Here is a 19,377-nt window from a genome sequence, read left to right as displayed (position 1 = left end):
CAACTGATAAGAGATTTCTTCTGATTTCGGGAACATACAACACATTTGAAAGCTTTTTGACTTCACCATTTGCAGCAACAAAAGAAATAGTACCTGTGCCCGCAGCAGGGCATTTAGCATCATTTCCAACCGTCACAGTGATGGATTCTTGTAGAGGCTGCATAGAACTGTATAGACCTTTCTTGTTGGTCATGTGACGGGAGGCCCCACTATCCAACACCCAAGAGTCAGTGGTAGATTCTTCTTGCGCCGAGGAGCACACTTCCTCAATGGTCGCCATGAATAATTCTAACTCTGCTTCAGCCGTATTGGCTGTCTCTTTCCCTTTACTTTTAAGGGTACCATTCTTTTCATCTGCCTTCTTGACACGACAATCTGCAATTGCATGTCCTTTCTTCTTACAGTAGAAGCACTCTCCTTGAAACTTCTTCTTGCCACCCTTCTTCTTTTTGTCACCATCATTTTTGGTGGAGGAAACACCTTTGCCTTTTGCATTGGCAGAGAATGCAGCATCTCCATTGTTGCTTCCTTCTCGGGCTTTCAGCCTCAACTCCTCCTCCATTAATAATGCACAAAACTCCTCAAAAGTCAAAGCTTGAGGTCTCACCTGAGTATTAAGGGCAGTTACTAGTCCATCAAACTTTTGTGGACAAATCCGAAGACACCTCCGAGCTAGCTCTTCGCTAGTCTTTTGTATCCCAGCGCCAGCCATCTGGTCGCGCAGATTCTTAATCCGAGTGATGAATGCTTCAACCGTCTCTCCTTCAGCAAACTTCTCCGCTGCTAGTTGATTCTCCAAGTTTTGAATCCTTGTTTGGTTTCGTGTTTCATACTGACTCCTTAGTACATTCCAAGCCTCTGACGCTTTGGTTGTATGCTGAATCAGAGTCAAAACACTGTCAGAACAGCTTGTAACTAAGGCACACAATGCATCTGCATTCCTTCGTTTCCAAGCTCGTAGAAGATCTGCATTCGGAGGAATCATCACACTAGGATTTGATGGGTCGGGGGTAGGCTGTGGTTCTGCGTCAGTCCCCAGCACAGTCTCCAGAAGCTCATAAGAATCAAGGATAGTAGTAATTTTGAACTTCCACAAGGTGTAGTTTGTACCATCTAACTTGCCTTCGCTGAAGGTTGGTGGACGAATCCTCAGTGTTTGAATAGCCGGTACAGCAGCACCACCTCCTGCACCGCTTCCTGATGCGCCAGAACTGCTTCCCGGAGTCGACATCGTTTCTCTTTGCTGTTGAAGCCTTTGCCTCTTGCACTCTCTCCGATCTCTAGAGCCCCCTGGGCTCTGATACCATGTAAAATATTACACGGCGCAGCGAACAGAATCTGAGAAAGAGATAGAGAGTACACAACAGATAAGAGGAGAATCAGTAAAATTCTTTAACTCCAAACAACTGATACAAAGATGGCTCTGTCCACCCGTGCGCTTCCAATGAATGAAGCTTAGATGGCGATCTAGACAGAAGATAGGTGAAGAGCTTAAGGCTAGCTGGAACAACAACTCTGACTGGGTGAAAGATGAGTGTCAGATGGCTGCGAAGGGGTTTAGCTTTTATAGCCCGCGAAGGTCGTTAGGTCGGCCTGCTGACCGACCTACCATATGAGCCTCCACTAGTCGGCCAGGGAATATTCCAGGGAATATTCCCTTTACCATCGGGCCGGGGGCGCTGCCCCCGGACCCCCGCCAGGGGGGCCGCTGGCCCCCCTGGGACCCCCCAGCCAGGGGCCGCTTCCGGCCCCCAGACCCCACAATAGGGGCCCCTTTTAACTCCCTTACCACGCAACTCAATGCAATGTGCCTCGAGCTGCTACCAGCTTAACCACTCTGTCTAACCCAAAGATTAGACCCACAATGGTCACCTTTTTGCCATCCGGTCACATAGACCTCATCTGATATACAAGTCAGGACTCCACCAATGTCCGGGCTCACATTTGGCTTCTCCTCATAATGGGGGCCTTACAACTTTGAGCACCATGGATCATTGGTAGCACCTAATGAGGGTGGGGCATTGATCATATCTAACATATGTGTGGCTGAAAACAGGGTAGCAACTATTGCTTGAGTGAATAATGCTTATGATTCATTGATATGGTGACTATATGATGCCCATTTGGTGCTACATGACTTGGAGATGTTATATCCATAATGAGAGATCATTTTGGGGTGATTAAAGTCATTATTTTGCTTGGTTTTGCTTGGCTACTATAATAACGTAATAACAGGGTTAAATGACATTTTGACAGCATATGCATTATGTCTTACTTCTAGACTTGGTCTTAGAAATTCGAAACCATGTATTCGTTCTTATGGTTGATGTTACATGCTTGGATTTGATTCCGGAATGCATTTGAGCAGTGATTAAAGCTCATTTTTTGGATCAGCTTTACCTACAGGCCTACTTATGTACATTCAAGACAATTTCGTGCATATTCAAGATAGCATACTTCACTGTCAAGAAATTTGATATGTTTCTATGCAAGTACATTATGGTGATTTTTTGAGCATCTTTGTATGATCTTTGGAGCTCAATCTCACTCAGTCTGAGAGGTTATTTTAGTTTTGAATTTTCAAGACAATTTTTTCTTGAATGTCAAGACTGCACTCCTAAATTGCAGGACAGCCACCTATATTGTCAAGAATTTCAGGACTATACTTTGTTTTTCTCAGGAAATTTGTATATTTACTGTCATTGAATGCTTTTGAGGCATTTTGGACAATGAATTGATGCATGTTCTTGCTGTTATATACTTGGGGATATTCCAAACATACTACTGAGTGGATTTTGGAGCTTCGATTACTTGGCATTAGCTGTCATTTATTATCGTACAATTATTTGGCTATGAATCATGACTAACAGCAGTCATCTTATGCATATCAAGAAGCTTGAAGGAGCACAAAACTTTGTAGTTTGACGAAAGCAGTGCTATAATATCTTATTGCAGAAGAAGAAAGCAAAGCTCATTAAAGTAAAGGAAACAAAATGAGCTAATGTAGAGCAGGACGACTGGGATGAGTTGAATGAGCTTGCATGCTCGACCATTGAGCTATTGATTTCTGATGCCTTTCTATTTAACATTGAAAGATTGGATTTTTCTTATGACATTTGGAAGCGACTAGAAGAATTGTATGCCGCCTAGAAGAGTGCTACAAGCAGAGCTGAAGAAACTCATGGATTTGCATATGAAAGAGGGTAATGCAATGTCTACTCACCTTAGTGAGTTTAACTCCATTTTCATCCAGCTTGCCACTTTGAAGTTTAATATTGATTGTGAGTTAAAAGCTACGTTCTTGCATTGCACTTTGCCAGATTGTTGGAGTACCTTCAAGAATACTATGAGCAGTTCTAATGCTATGCTTTTGTATGCTGATGTAGAGAGTGCTCTACTCATCGAAGAAATGAATTTCTAGAATAATGCATCTAGTAAGTCTTCCAGTGCTTTGCACACTAGAGGCAAATCACACTAGAAAGGTAAATGTGATAGTAAGGGATGTAGTAAATCACCTGGTAAGGATGTTGAACGCCATCACTGTGGCAAGAAGGGTCACTTCAAATGTGACTGCTATAAGTGGAAGAAAGAGAAAGGGAAGGGCAAGAAGACGGATGATAGAGAAGGAAGAGAAGAAAGAGAGTCATCTTGCTAAGAAGAGCAATGTAAAGATCGAAGAGGTGAATGTAGTTAGCCATGAGAGCGATAGTGGGAATGATGTACTCTTCATCTCTTCATGTTTTAGTGCACATGCATTGATAGCCCGATACAAATGATGACATGCACACTTGGATTTTGGATTCATGTGCCTCTTTTCATGTCACCCCTCACTGTGAGTGGTTTACAGACTATACAGGAGGTCGACATGGTGCTATCCATCTTGGGTACAATTATGCATGTGACATTGCAGGCATTGGCAGTGTGCAACTACAGTTTCAACATGGATCTATCTTTAATCTTTAGAATGTAAGGCATGTACCTCAGCTCAAGAAGAGCTTGATTAGCAGTGGACAGCTAGATGACGATGGATTCCATACCACCTTTGGCAATGGAAAATGGAAGATCTACAAAGGATTTAGGGTTATTGCCAAAGGCTCAAAGAGAGATACTTTGTATCCTCTCCATGTATCTAGTGTGCATGACCATGTTGTTGTCATGACCAAGCAACCAAGTGTTTCCTTGTGGCATGGCTGATTAGAACACCTAAGTCAATTAGGAATGAAAGTACTTTCTCGTTTGGGTTACTTGCCTTGTCTTCATTATGCTGATTTTGAGCACTGTGATCATTGTGTTTATGGTACACATGCACAAACATCTCATAAATAGTCTCTTTCACTTAAATATTTGCCTCTAGAGTTAGTACATTCCAATGTATGTCAGATGATAGGGTTATCTCTAGGAGGAAAGAAATATTTTATCACATTTATCAATGATGCTACACGGAAGGTATGGGTTTACCCTATTCGTAGCAAGGACAAATTGCTTGAAAAGTTTCAAAAATTATTGGCATTGGTTGAGAACTAGACTGACTAGACACTTAAGTGTCTTCACTTTGACAATGATGGGGAGTATGTGTCCAAATCCTTTCAGGCATTTTGTGATAGCAAGAGGATAAAGAGGGAGCTCATTTCCCCTCATAATCCACCCCAGAAAGGAGTTGTAGAGCTCATGAATCAAACCATATAAGATAAGGTCCGTACGATGTTGTCTCATGCTACATTTACACATGGCTTTTGGGTAGAGGCTATTATGACAACAATTCATCTGATTAACAGGTCATCGAAACTCAGGAAGAGTGGTTGGGCACGCCACCTTCTTATGCTCATTTGTGAGTGCTTGGCTAGGAGGCTTTTGTACACATACGAAAAGAAGAATGCAGCAAATTGGAACCAAAGTCGTGTAAATGTATATTCCTAGGATACAGCGACAAGGGTGAGATGGGGTATAAACTTTGGGATCTTGAGAAAAGAAAGATAGTACGGAGCAATGATGTCATCTTCTGTGAAGATTGCATGCATAAGTAGCTCAAGAAGACTGAGGAAGTCAAGAGGGTTGTTTTGAGAGAGGATATACCTTTTAGACATCCATTTGTGCCTAGAAAATAGTAGCATATATCTATTGTAAATACTCTTGAAAATGCAAGAAATGACCAGCAAGGTATTGCCCATGATACACTATAGCTTTAGCTTGAAAACATGCAATTCGGACAACCTGAACTATCAAGACAACATGCTAGAATTTTAGGATTGTAACCTATACATATAGAATTGCAGGCTCATATTTCAAGACATCAACGTATACATGCAAAATTATAGGCCCGTATTTCAAGACAACAACCTGTAAATGCAAATCTATAGGCCCAATAGCCAGAAATGCAAGACCTTTGTTGTGTAGGTCAACCCGACCTTCAATGTAGCCAAATAGGTTTGTTCCTAATGTGCAGTATGCTACAGAGATTATGTCATGGTTACTGACTATGGTGAGCAATCATGCTTCAAGGAAGCAATGACTAGAGCAGACAACAAGAAGTGGTTCAAGTCCATGCTGTCAGAAATGGAATCACTTGACAAGAATGGTACTTGGGACTTGGTGCAACTAGCTAAAGGGCAGAAAAATCTTCCATGCAAGTGGGTTTACAAGATGAAGGTTACTTCTAGTTCTTTACCAAAGTACAAAGCATGGTTAGTTTCAAAGGGGTACAAGCAGGAACATGGAATTGACTTTGATGAGATCTTCTCTCTGGTAGTCAAGATGACTACTCTAAGAACCATTTTGGGCTTGGTTGTAGCTGAGGGTATGGAGCTCATATAGATGGATGTAAAGACTACATTCTTACATGGTGATCTACATGAGGACATATATATGAAGTAGCTTGAAGGTTTTGTTACATCTATAAACTAAAAAAGAGTTTGTATGGGCTGGCACCATGAGAATGGTATCATAAGTTTGATACTTTCATGCAATCTCAGGGGTTTCAGAGAAGTCAAGTTGATCACTGATTATACACCAAGAAGGTAGCAGATGGCAGCTTGATTATCTTGGTTCTATATATTGATGACATACTAATTGCTGTCAAAGATACTCATGCCTTGGATCCATTGAAGTAAAGTCTTCATGGTAGCTTTGATGTGAAGGATCTTGGTGATGCTAGTCACATTCTTGGGATGTGGATACTTAGAGATATATCGAAGGGATTACTCTATCTATCTCAATAGGAGTGTATATCCAAGATTTTGCATGTTTCAATATAGATGGGGGAAAAGCAATGAGAGTTCCATTGCCTCTATATGTGAAACTCAGTGTAGAGAACAACCCTAAATTTGATGATGAGAAGCTGAAATGGCCAAGATTCTGTATGCTTAAGCTGTTGGCAGTTTGATGGATGATATGGTTTCTATACATCCTGACATTGCCTTTGTAGTGGGAGCAGGTACATGGAAAAATCTAGAAAGAAGCATTGTGAAGTAATGAAAGATATTAAGAGATACCTCAAGGGCACAAAGGATTTTTGCATTTGCTTTGGTAAGTAGAATATATTTGTCAATGGCTTTACGAATGCAGACCATGCTAGGCATGCAAACTGCAAGAAGTCCACAATAGGGCATGTGTTTGACTTCATAAGGGGATCTCTCTCTTGGATATTCAAGTTGTGGAAGTGTGTTATATTATCTACTATGGAGGCAAAGTATGCGACCGCTATTGAGGCATGCAAAGAGGCCTTATGGCTATCATGTTTGGTTGCTGATATTGAGATTACTAAGGTTCCTATCCTCCACTGTTATAGTTAGAGTGCTATAATGTTAGCATGGAACCTTGTCTTTCATGCAAAGAAAAAACACATATAGGTGAAGTATCATTTCATCATAGAGGTACTTGCCAGCAAGATCATTGAGCTGGTCAAGGTGCACACTGATGATAACCCTGTAAAGCTTCTCAAAAAAGGTCTTTCAATAGAGAGGTTTTCCTATTGTTGGCAGGTGATGGGTATTGGATAGATATAGTCTCTTCATCTTTGTACGTACTTAGACTTAGTTGATTCTTTTCCTCTACCTTTGGTAACATTTCCTTTAGGGGGGGAGATTGTTGGGATAAAGGGCAGTGCTCATGTCAACCCGTAAGGGCCAAGTTGTACATAGCATATATACCTATCTACAATCATTATTGAGGTACACTCTTCAATACCACAAATTAGGTGTCTCTGTCTCTTCTCTCTCGACACATGCATCTCTACATAGAAGCTCCATTGCAGTTAACTCAACAAAAGTAGTAGTCATGATAGCCCATGACTTGACAAAAATAGTTTACAAGATCCATCAATAGCAAAATTCTAGCAAGCCCCTATCTAAACTCACCATTCCAGTGATTCTTACTTGGTGTACGGACTAGATCATCTAGAATCTCTTGCTTGATAGTGGATCAAGGGTGAATATCATCACATTGGCAACTTACCAACAACTAGGATTGATAGAATGGGAATGTGGCCCCTTTCTAGTGAGGATGGCCAATTAGCAGGTATGACCTTTGGGCATTATTAGATCCGTAATTCTAGAAATGACTACAGTTCAATTTCTAGTTTCCTTAGTAGTCTTATGAATATGGAGATGTTGATGAAGATTACTACTTACTGTTGGGAAGGCCTTGACTATGCCAAGCAAGTCATAATTGGGATAAGGATAAATTGACTATCCAAAAAAATTAGCACAAGGTAGTGATCTTCTTGACTAATGTTGCCCCACTTGTCAAGAATTGTGTGATGGGGGGATTTAATTGAGCTGCTGCGCCAAATACACACTGTATACACAAGAGGAAGCTCACTCAAGAACACAAGAAGAGAGATGGAGGCCAAAATGTTTTCTTGCTAATTTTTTCTTCTTCTTCCACACACTATACAATATACACAAAGTATAGATAAGATACAACATAAAGGAAAGTGGCCTTCTAAGTCAAACAGTGCATATCGACTGGCGCTATATCTTTGCCAGTTTTAGGTAGGTGTAACAAACTAAATATAATAAGTGATAAGCCAGTGGCCATGTAAGTATCATAATGACCACCAATGTGCTAAGTTTAGACGTGCGGACCCATATAGTAAGGCGTTCCATCATCAATGTTCGCACGTGTTGAGCTTGCCATCTCAACACTCCCCTCAAGTTCAACTCTATCTCTGCAACTCCAAGTAAGCTTCGGAACTTTCAAAGTTTCTCTGCACCCAATGCCTTTGTGAAAATGTCAGATATCTGATCCTGTGTGCTCACATATACCAAGTCAATCTCTCCTACAAGTACCTTCTCTCTCACAAAGTGGTAGTGCACCTCAATGTGTTTTGTCCTAGCATGGAACACTGGATTCCTAGCTAACTCTATGCTGCTCATGTTGTCACAATGAATGATAACTAGACCATCTCCCTGCACATCCAAATCACCTAATAACTTTTCCAACCATACCACCTCACATGATGCCATAGCACCACCTCTATACTCAGCCTCCATACTCGATAAAGCAACTGTAGGTTGCTTTTTGCTGCTCCATGTAACAGCTGCACTACCAAGGGAAAATATGAATCCACTAGTAGATCTTCTATTTGACATGCTACCAGCCCAATATGCATCTCTGTATCCAAAGACATGTACATCCTTACCTACCTCATAAAAAAGTCCATAATGTAAAGTGGACTTCACATATCTCAACATACATCTAACTGCATCCAAATGAGGCTTTCTAGGCATCTGCATAAATTGACTGACAAGGCCAATAACATAGCTCAATTCTGGCCTAGTGATAGTCATGTAAATCAAACTCCCTACTATCCTCATGAACATAGTAGGGTCTTCTATCTCATCCCCAACGTCAGCACTCAACTTCACATTTTGGTTCAATGGTACATAAAGAGGCTTACATGTTGTCATACCATACTTGGATAACATATCAAAGCCATACTGCCTTTGGGATATTCATATACCATCATCACATCTGATCACCTTAATACCAAGAAAGTATCTTAGCTCACCCAAATCTTTCATCTCAAACTTCTTCTTGAAGAAGTCCTTAACTTCAGCAATCCCATTGTCATTGTCACTTGTAATAATCAAGTCATCCACATAGATGACTATGCTGACCAAACTTGCATCTCCCTTTCTCACATAAAGTGAGTGATCAGCATTAGAAATACAAAATCCGACATCGACAAGATACTCTCCAATCTTGTCAGACCATGCTCTAGGTGCTTGCTTCATCCCATAGACCGCCTTCTTTAACTTGCACGCATATGTGGGATGCTCTAAATCCTCATAACTTGCTGGTTGCTCCATATACACTTCTTCTTGCAATTAACAATGCAAGAAGGCATTCTTAACATCCATTTGTTGAAAACTCCAACCTTTGGCTCTGCTTCCAAGGCAATCACACACTTAATACCTGCTAAGTGAACCATCTGCATTATGCTTGACTTTGTAAACCCACTTACAGCCAATATCTTTCTTACCCTTAGATAAGGGTACAAAATCCCAAGTCTTATTGGCTTCTAATGCAGCCATCTCCTCATTCATTGTTGCATCCCAATGAGCATGACCAACAGCATCCTCAAAATAAGTGGACTCAACATCCTCAACTAGTTTCACCATATAAGCATAATGGTGAGTTGCATAATCTTCAAATCCAAATCTTTTAACAGGGTACTTGACCCTACTAGACCTACGTACCATTGGATCACTCAATGGAGCCTTTACATTACTATGAGCTCTCTGTAGAGCTGGTGTCCTGACTGAACGAATACCAAGCTCATCATCCAAACTTTTTGAACAACTAGAATCTCCATTAAATCCCAAATGACTAGTAGATGCATCATTACCATCCAGCACTTTCTTCTTTCCTTTGTCTTTGCCTGCAATACTTATAGATACACTTGAAGATGTGGGGCTACTCCTTAGTCTCTGAGAACAAGGGCTCACTGTAGGTATAGTATTAGATGATATTTCTGGTCCACTAAGACTCCATTATTATTATTTTTCTTTCTACACATAGCTATCATGATCATTATCATCATCTAATACATCACCATCAAGTGCATACTAGCTGCCCATCTCATCAAAGATAACATCCCTGCTCACTCTGAACTCACTTGTGACAGGGTTATAACAGCGATACCCTTTCTGCTCTAAAGAGTATCCAATAAAAATATATTTTTCTGCCTTTGGATCAAGCTTTCCATAGCTCATCTAGCACATGAATATATGAAACACATCCAAATACCTTCATGCGATACATTGAGTTTCTTGCTAGTAAAACATTCTTCAAGAGTCATCCCATGAACGGTAGTTGTGGAGGTTCTGCTAAATTAAATAATATAGACAATAGTATGGATAGCTTTAGACTAAAAATGTTTTGTCATATTCTTTTCAGCCATTAATGCCCATGCAACTTCTGCAATATGCATATTTTTTCTTTCTGCAATCCCATTTTGATGTGGGGTATACGTGCAAGTAAATTGCCTCTTTATCACATGAGTCCTCAAGAAGTCACTATACTCATTAGAGAGGTATTCTCCCCCTCCATTTGATCTCAAGCACTTTACTTTTAAGCATATTTCTGTTTCAACATCTGCCTTAAAAGATTTGAAGTGCTCAAACACATCACTCTTTTTCTTCATGAAGTATACCCATAACTTCCTTGAACAGTCATCAATAAATGTGACAAAATATTTGATGCCAGTAAGAGATACATTTTGTGTAGACCCCCAAACATCTGTATACACTACATCAAGTATTTTCTACTCACTTCTCTGTCATGCCAGAAGGGTTGTCTTGCCTGCTTACCAAATCAGCATGCTTTGTAAACTTTATGCAATTCTACAACTCTAAAAGAAGGCAATCTTATAACCAATCCTCTAGACTGCATTAATTTCAGCCTTTGCACATTTGCATGTCCAATATGTTTACGCCATATTTCAATATCTGCAACTACTCTTTTTCCTTTAGCATATAGAGCAACATCCATTGTAGGAATTCCAACTTCTAAAGTGAACATGCGACCAACTCTGCTTCCTTTTGCGACCAACCTCCACTTATCATTAACGTCCTTTATAAAATAACCTTTTGCATTGAATCGGACCTACAACCCCTACCCTACCATTTGGCCAACAGATACTAGATTCTTTGTGATTGATTGCACATGTAATACATATATGAGACTCTTTATTTGGCCATCATACAAGGACAAGAGAACCTTTCCAATGTGTGAAATTGGGTGGCATGAATAATCACCCTTTTGCACATAACTTGGATCTTGTAAGTCATGCATCTATCTAGACCATTCAACATGATTGGTCATATGATTAGATGCACCTGAATCAACATGCCATACATCATCATGTATCCCCTTTCCTATAACTGCATTCATCATATGCTGCATAACACACAGATGCTCATTTTTGTCTTCATTCTGTCGTGAAGATGATGCATAGTTTCCTTGCTACAATTTATCACTGCAAATATCATCCTTCTTAGCATAGCAAAGGGCTGCAATATGGCTTGTTTTGCCACAATAATGGCAAGCAATATCAGAATTTCCAAAAACTCTATTCTGCCATCCACCTCTTCCTCTAGAGCTCCCCCTGCCTCTAAAGTTTTCTTGGCCTCTTGAAACCTACATTTCACCAAATTGCTAATTGAACTTGTTTTGTTGGTTATCGCTAGCAGGTCCTATACCACAGCCTCTCGAAGAGGATCTACCACGTCTCCTTCCTGAACTTGAGTAGAATGCTTGAACCTGCTCATCATTTTTTTCAGATGATTCACCTTGCATATTGATCTCTTCGGTAATCATGAGAGAGACTAACTCGTGAAGATCTGGAAATAGCTTCCGTACGTATACTGAAGTAACAAATGATTTCCATGCCTTCTCATTATTTAGTCCACTCAAAGTGGATGAAACCAAATCATCATCATCAGGCATTGCATCAATCGCTGCTAAAGCATCTCCAATGCTCCTCACCTTCAGCACACACTCATTGACATACATTTTTCCTTTCTTCAAGGTATTCAACTCTTGCTTGGGTTGAATCTTTCATGTCTTTGTATTTACTAAAAACATGTTCTCAAAAATTGTCCGAGCTGCATGTTGAAGTTTTTGCATTCCTGATATGTCCCAACATCGTATTATCAATGACTGTAGATAACCAGTACATCACCTTTTTGTCTTTCACATACCATTTTTTCCATGCTTTTAATTCATCTGCAATCGGAGGGATACCCATCTCTAGCTCCTTTTCTTCACCTGAAACAAACTCATAAAGGCCCTTTCCAATGACAAAGTCCATCACATGGAACCTCTATGAAGGGTAGTTGTTTTTATGAAGCTTCTCAATAATGGGATTTCCACTGTTCTCTACCATTATCACAAACAAGGATACAATACAATAAGCTAGTATTCTACAATCTTTCACAACACGTGCACAACAATACACCAAGCAACCTTTTTCATAGATTGCTCAATAATACATGTAATCTGCAACCTATTTGCAGATAAACCTTATGTTTGCTTCCTACAAACACCTCAAAAATTATAGATTCCAAATTTGTAACCTTCACACCCACTTTCGATCAATACAGCCAAAATCATAGTGTACCCTGAACTGCTACCCACAACCTTGCAGCTCTAAAACGGGGCCTAGAATGGCCTCAGACACCCAAAATAACTGTCGGCAAGCCCTAAAGGGCTTATATGCAGAAACAATGCTTTGCTCGCACACCAAATCTCACAGTAATTTGAGATTTTCACTCTACCCTGCTTCCAATGCCTCCACAGGCACTATCCAAGAGAGACAGCGGAAGAATGGGAGAGCTTCTTATGCGTTGCTTGCTTGCTCGAACCTTGCTTCTTCTCCTTTACTTCAGCCTTCAAAATCAACCTCTCTCAGTGGTATGGCTCTGATACCATATCAAGAATCGCATAATGGGGAGATTTGCTTGATCTGTTGCACTAAACACACATTGTATACACAAGAGGAAGCTCACTCAAGAACATAAGAAGAGAGATGGAGGCCAAAACGTTTTCTTGCTGGTTTTTTTTTCTTCTTCCACACACTATACAATATGCACAAAGTATAGATAAGATACAACATAAAGTAAAGTAGCCTTCTAAGTAAAAAAGTGCATACCCGACTACACTAATCGACTGGTGCTATATCTTTGCCAACTATAGGTAGGTTTAACAAACTAAATATAATAAGTGATAAGTCAATGGCCATGTAAGTATCATAATGATAACCAATATGCTAAGTGTAGACGTGTGGACCCATCTAGCCAGGTGGTCCATCATCAATGTTCGCATGTGTTGAGCTTGCCATCTCAATACCACTTACCCTACATTGTTCACCTATTGTAGTTGAAACAATTAGTATGATTGAGGGCTTAAGTGACAATGAAGAAGAGGAGTTTCTAAAGGCCAATGTGCCAACCTATAACCTTGGTGTCTCATTAATGTTCTCCATATAAGTGAATAATATATGCAACCCTAGAGTCTGAAACCTCAAGCCCTAGAAGAGTAGAGACAAGACAATAGCACATATAGTTTTGAAACTCAGAGCCCAAACTAAGATCAAAGGACCAACATGGTTTGGATTCTTGAGAGTGAAATCAAGGAAATCCTAAATTAAGAGAGAAATTTTGAATCATAGATGTAGATAATAACAAGAGTAAAATAAGATGAGCTAGACATAATTTATCTCAGATAGAAAAAACCAAACCAATCAAGATTGGCGCTAAATTGTAACCATCCTTTTGTCAACAACTCATCAGTTTAGTAACTTAATTCATGGATGTGTTTGCATAGGAATATTTAGATATAAAAGGGCTAGGTCCTTGTTTCTATTGGCAATGTATTTCTCTGAAATTGGATGTTGTTCTAGTCTGAATGGAACACTACCAACTGAACCCTCACATGGCTAAGTAGGTCAAAGAGAAGCTAGATCCACTATTGATAGCAGGTTTCGTCACTTTCATAGATCAAAAAGTTTAGATATCCTCGATTGTCATTGTTCCAAAGAAAAAAAAACCTCTCTATATGTATGGATTACCAGAAGCTTAGCATAGCCACAATCTCGAATCCTTTTCCTATCCCTTACCTAGATACTATATTGGATGAAGTATCTAGCCCTAAGATGTACTCCTTTCTCAATGGTTTTAGGAGATATAATCAAGTGCACCTTCTCTAGAAGACCAAGCTAAAACAACTTTTATCATTGTATAGGGAGTATATATATACATAGTGATGTGGTTCGGTCAAGAATGCTTTGGCCTCCTTTTAAAGAGACATGTAGGAGATCTTTGTCAAGAATTGTGTGGTCGGGGGACTTGCTTGAGCTCTGTGCCAAACACACACTATATACAAAAGAGGAAGTTCACTCAACAACACAAGAGAGAGATAGAGGACAAAACGTTTTCTTGTTAATTTCTTCTTCTTCTTCTTCCACATACTATACAATGTACACAAAGTATAGATAAGATATAACATAAAGGAAAGTGGCCTTCTAAGTCAAATAGTGCATAACAAACTACACTAATCGACTGGCGCTATATCTTTGCTAGCTGTAGGTAGCTCTAACAAATTAAATATAATAAGTGATAAGTTAGTGGCCATGTGAGTATCATAATGAGCATCAACGTGCTAAGTGTAGACGTGCAGACCCATCTAGCTAGGTGGTCCATCATCAATGTCCGCACGTGTTGATCTTGCCATCTCAACACTCCCCCTCATGATCTTGCCATCTCAACACTCCCCCTCAAGCTCAACTCTATCTTTGCAACTCCAAGTAAGCTTTGAAACTTTCGAAGCTTCTCTGCACCCAATGCCTTTGTGAAAATATCAACTATCGGATCCTGTGTGCTGACATATACCAAGTCAATCTCTCCTACAAGTGCCTTCTCTCTCACAAAGTGGTAGTACACCTCAATGTGTTTTGTCCTAGCATGGAACACTCGATTATGCTACTCATGTTGTCATAGTGAATGACAACTGGACCATCTCCCTGCACATCCAAATCACCTAATAACTTTTGCAGTCATACCACCTCACATGCTCCCATAGCAGCACCTCTATACTCACCCTCCGTACTCGATAAAGCAAATGTAGGTTCCTTTTTACTACTCCATGTAACTGCTGCACTACCAAGGGAAAACATGAATCCACTAGTAGATATTTTTTTTGACATGCTACCAGCCAAATTTGCATCTGTGTATCCAAGGACTTGTACATCCTTACTTGCCTTTTAAAAAATTCCATAATGTAAAGTGGACTTCACATATCTCAATATACATCTAACTACATCCAAACGAGGCTTTCTAGGCATCTATATAAACTAATTGACAAGGCCAACAACATAGCTCAAGTCTGGCATTGTCATAGTCATGTAAATCAAACTCCCTACTATCCTCCTAAACATAGTAGGGTCTTCTATCTCATCCCCAATGTCAGCATTCAACTTCACATTTTGCTCTAATGGTACAGAAAGAGGCTTACATGATGTCATACAATACTTGGATAACATATCGAAGCCATACTACCTTTGGGATAGCCATATACCATCATCACATCTGATCACCTCAATACCAAGAAATTATCTCAGCTCACCCAAATCTTTCATCTCAAACTCCTTCAAGAAGTTCTTACCTTCACCAATCCCATTGTCACTGTCACCTGTAATAATCAAGTCATCGACATAGATGACTATGATGACCAAACCTACATCTCCCTTTCTCACATAAAGTGAGTGATCAACATCAGAAATACAAAATCCAACATTGACAAGATACTCTCCAATCTTGTCAGACCATGCTCTATGTGCTTACTTCAGCCCATAGAGTGCCTTCTTTAACCTGCATACATAAATGGGATGCTCTAAATCCTTATAACCTGCTGGCTGCTCCATATACACTTCTTCTTGCAATTCACCATGCAAAAAGGTATTCTTAACATCCATTTGTTGCAAACTCCAACCTTTGGCTCTGTTGCCAAGGCAATCACACACCTAACAATTTCCATCCTAGCAAGTGGACTGAATGTCTCTGCACAATCTATGCCATATGTTTGAGCATAGCCTTCTGCAACTAGCCTAGCCTTATACCTCTACTAACTAAACCATCTACATTATACTTGATTTTGTAAACCTAATAGAGCCAATATCTTTCTTACCCTTAGGCAAGGGTACCAAATCCCAAGTCTTATTGGCTTCCAATGCAGCCATCTCCTCATCCATTGCTCCATCCCAATGAGCATGACCAACAACATCCTCAAAACAAGTGGGCTCCACATCCTCAACTAGTTTCACCATATAAGCATAATGGTGAGTTGTATAACCTTCAAAACCAAACCTTTTAACAGGCTATCTGACCCTGCTAGACTTGCGTACCATTGGATCACTCAATGGAGCCTTTACATTACTATGAGCTCTCTGTACAACTAGTGTATCGGAATACCAAGCTCATCATCCAAACTCTTTGAACAACTAGAATCTCCATTAAATCCCAAATGACTAGTAGATGCATCATTACCCTCCATCACTTTCTTCTTTCCTTTGTCTTTGGCCTACAACACTTATAGATACACCTGAAGATGTGGGGCTACTCCTTAGTCTCCCAGACCAAGGGCTCACTGTAGTTGTACTACCAGATGATATTTCTAGTCCACTAAGACTCTCTGATTCTTAATTTTCTTTCTGCACATAACTATCATGATCATTATCATCATCTAATACATCACTAGCAAGTGCATACCAACTATTTATGTCAATGTGTAGTACTGCACTTGTGATTGTGCATAGGAAATAACGTAACTCGTATTCGTACATATTACTATTTTTTATGCATGCATATGTTAAACAAAAAGTAGGAGTCATGAGTTTCAAGAAACAAAAAAAACAACTTTACTCAATTATTTTAACTCATTACACATCGCATGAGATATTATATACATATATATATATATTCCAATGTGAGAGTATACAAATTTTTTTGGTCTTCTAAGATGTTATTGTGCTATAACACTCATTACAAAACCTTGCATCATTAATCTCATAACCTATGGAGGAGTCTGCTTTCTATGTCGAAGTTGAATAATAAATTTCATGTCTTTATTTGTGATTGTGACGTGCTTTGCATGGATGGCCGCTAGCTATGTATCATCAAACAAGTTGATGAGAAACCCCTCTATAGCCATTTGTAGGGCCTCCATAGCTACAGCACTCCACTTTCCTATTGGTGGGTCATCACACACTTGCACCTAAAATCTTCCCATTCCTTTCAACTCCAAGTCTTACATTACTTTTCAAACAACCTTATGAAAAGATCTTTTCAGGATGAGAAGCTCCTATCCGCACTAGATTCTCCTTATCTCACGAAAGGTGACAGTGCCCAGTTTCCATCTTCTCTTCTTTTGTGGTGGTCATTGTGCTCTATGGGGAGCACCTATTTTTGTACTAAAGGAGGCTCCACCTTATGCTCTAGGTGGTGGGACTTGGCGAGAGGCATTCCCTTGGTTGAAACAGTGGCATGCTTGCTTGGTGCGTGCCATGAAAACTCAAGGAGGGCAAGATGGAGAAGAGATAGAGGTTGGGGGTGTAAGAATAGAGGAAGCAAAGAAAGCAAGATAGGAAAATAAGAAGAAAAATGAACTTTTAACCCATTTAAATCCCAAAACCGAGTTAATGCAACTTCATACACACTATCCATCGTGTGATCGTAAATCCATAACATTTTATCAGACTATGAAGAAACTTCACACCACACTTGTTAGGCGGCCAAGATTTCCAAACAAAAAAAAGGAAAAAAAATGCCTACAAATCTTTGGTCCAAATTCTGGAGCTTGGAGCTCAGACTACGGGTCTACATGAATTTTTTTCCCAAAAAAAATAAGGCTCTTGGCCCCCGAACGAGTGAATGTGTGAAGTTTCGTCACATTCCAATATAGTTTAGTATCTTAAATATTATCCCACACCAAAATTATGGATCTAAAATTATTACAAATTTTTTTTATTTACCTTCCCCAGTCGATGCGTGGCTGAGGGAAGGGGATGGGCTAGTAAGGGCAACATGAGGAGGTGGGGGGAGAGGGCCATGCAAGGTACCATGTTGGAGGGAGGTCCCCTCTCCCCTAGACTATAAAAACCCCCCTTTGGGGGGGAGTAATGGACATGTAGGAGGAAGGGAGAGGCTGCGTCGTTGCAAGAGGCCATCGTGGAGAGAGAGTGGAGATCGCCGGCCTGCTTCAAGCCGCCAGCCCCGTGCATACCCCCATTGGACATCAGTCTCACCATCCTCACACACCCCCTGTTTTGCTGGACGCCGTCCCTTCTCTTCCACTATGGGCTTTTTGTTGAGATGACAAGCTCAACACATGCGGACATTGATGATGGATCGCCTGGTTAGATGGGTCCACACGTCTACACTTAGCACATCGGCGGTCATTATGACTCTCACATGGCCACTGATTCATTACTTATTATAGTTAGGTTGTTACACCTATTTACAGCTGGCATAGTTATAGCGCCAGTCGACCTAGTGTAGTCGGTTATGCATTGTTTAACTTAGTAGGCCACTTTCCTTTTATGTTGTATCTTATCTATACTTTGTGTACATTGTAAAGAGTGTGGAAGAAGAAGAAGAAATCGGCAAGAAAACATTTTGGCCTTCATCTCTCTTCTTGTCTCTTGAGTGAGCTTCTCCTTGTGCATTTTGTGTGTGTTCGGCGCAGCATCTTGAGCAAGTCCCCCCACCACGCGATTCTTGGCACTTTTCCTTTTCCACGTAGGTTCACCACCTCCCCCTCCCCCCCCCCCCCCTTGAAGCTTCTTAGAAGCTTCTAAGGCGGCTTCTCTAAGCCCCCCTTCACATTGGATCTCCATAAGTCCATATTACCCCCGGGATTTAAAGCCCCCTTCCCACCAATCATCTTTACACCCCCGAGCTTCGAAGAGGAAGCCTATAAGGCCCTCCCATTAGTTCCCCAATAAGACCTTTCTGGAACTTTGAAGGAGAGGAAGCTACAAAGCCCTCTCACCAATCATCCCTAGTTCAAGATTTGAAAAGAAGAGGAGAAAGCCTATAAACTCCCTTCTCACTAGATCCCCCAATAAGCCCATCCTTACCCCCAGGTCCTTGTGGAAAAGAAGAGGGGCTTCCTTAGACCCCCTCCCCACTGGATTCCACATAAATCCATTCCTACCCATTTTTCCCCTGGGATTTTTAGGAGAAGAAGAAGAAGTTCATAGGCCTCCGTTTCCGTAAGGCCTTCACAAGATCCCTTCCCAAAATCCCCCTTTTCCCGAAAGAAAGAAGGCTCAAGCTTTGAACCCTAAGGCCTTCCAAAGCCAAATTCCACAAGTCGGTA

Source organism: Lygodium microphyllum, chromosome 10 (genome assembly GCF_053477565.2).
Source record: "Lygodium microphyllum isolate KBCC chromosome 10, Lygodium_microphyllum_v1.1.10, whole genome shotgun sequence".
In the NCBI taxonomy this organism is placed as follows: domain Eukaryota; kingdom Viridiplantae; phylum Streptophyta; class Polypodiopsida; order Schizaeales; family Lygodiaceae; genus Lygodium; species Lygodium microphyllum.
This window is presented reverse-complemented; position numbering follows the sequence as displayed.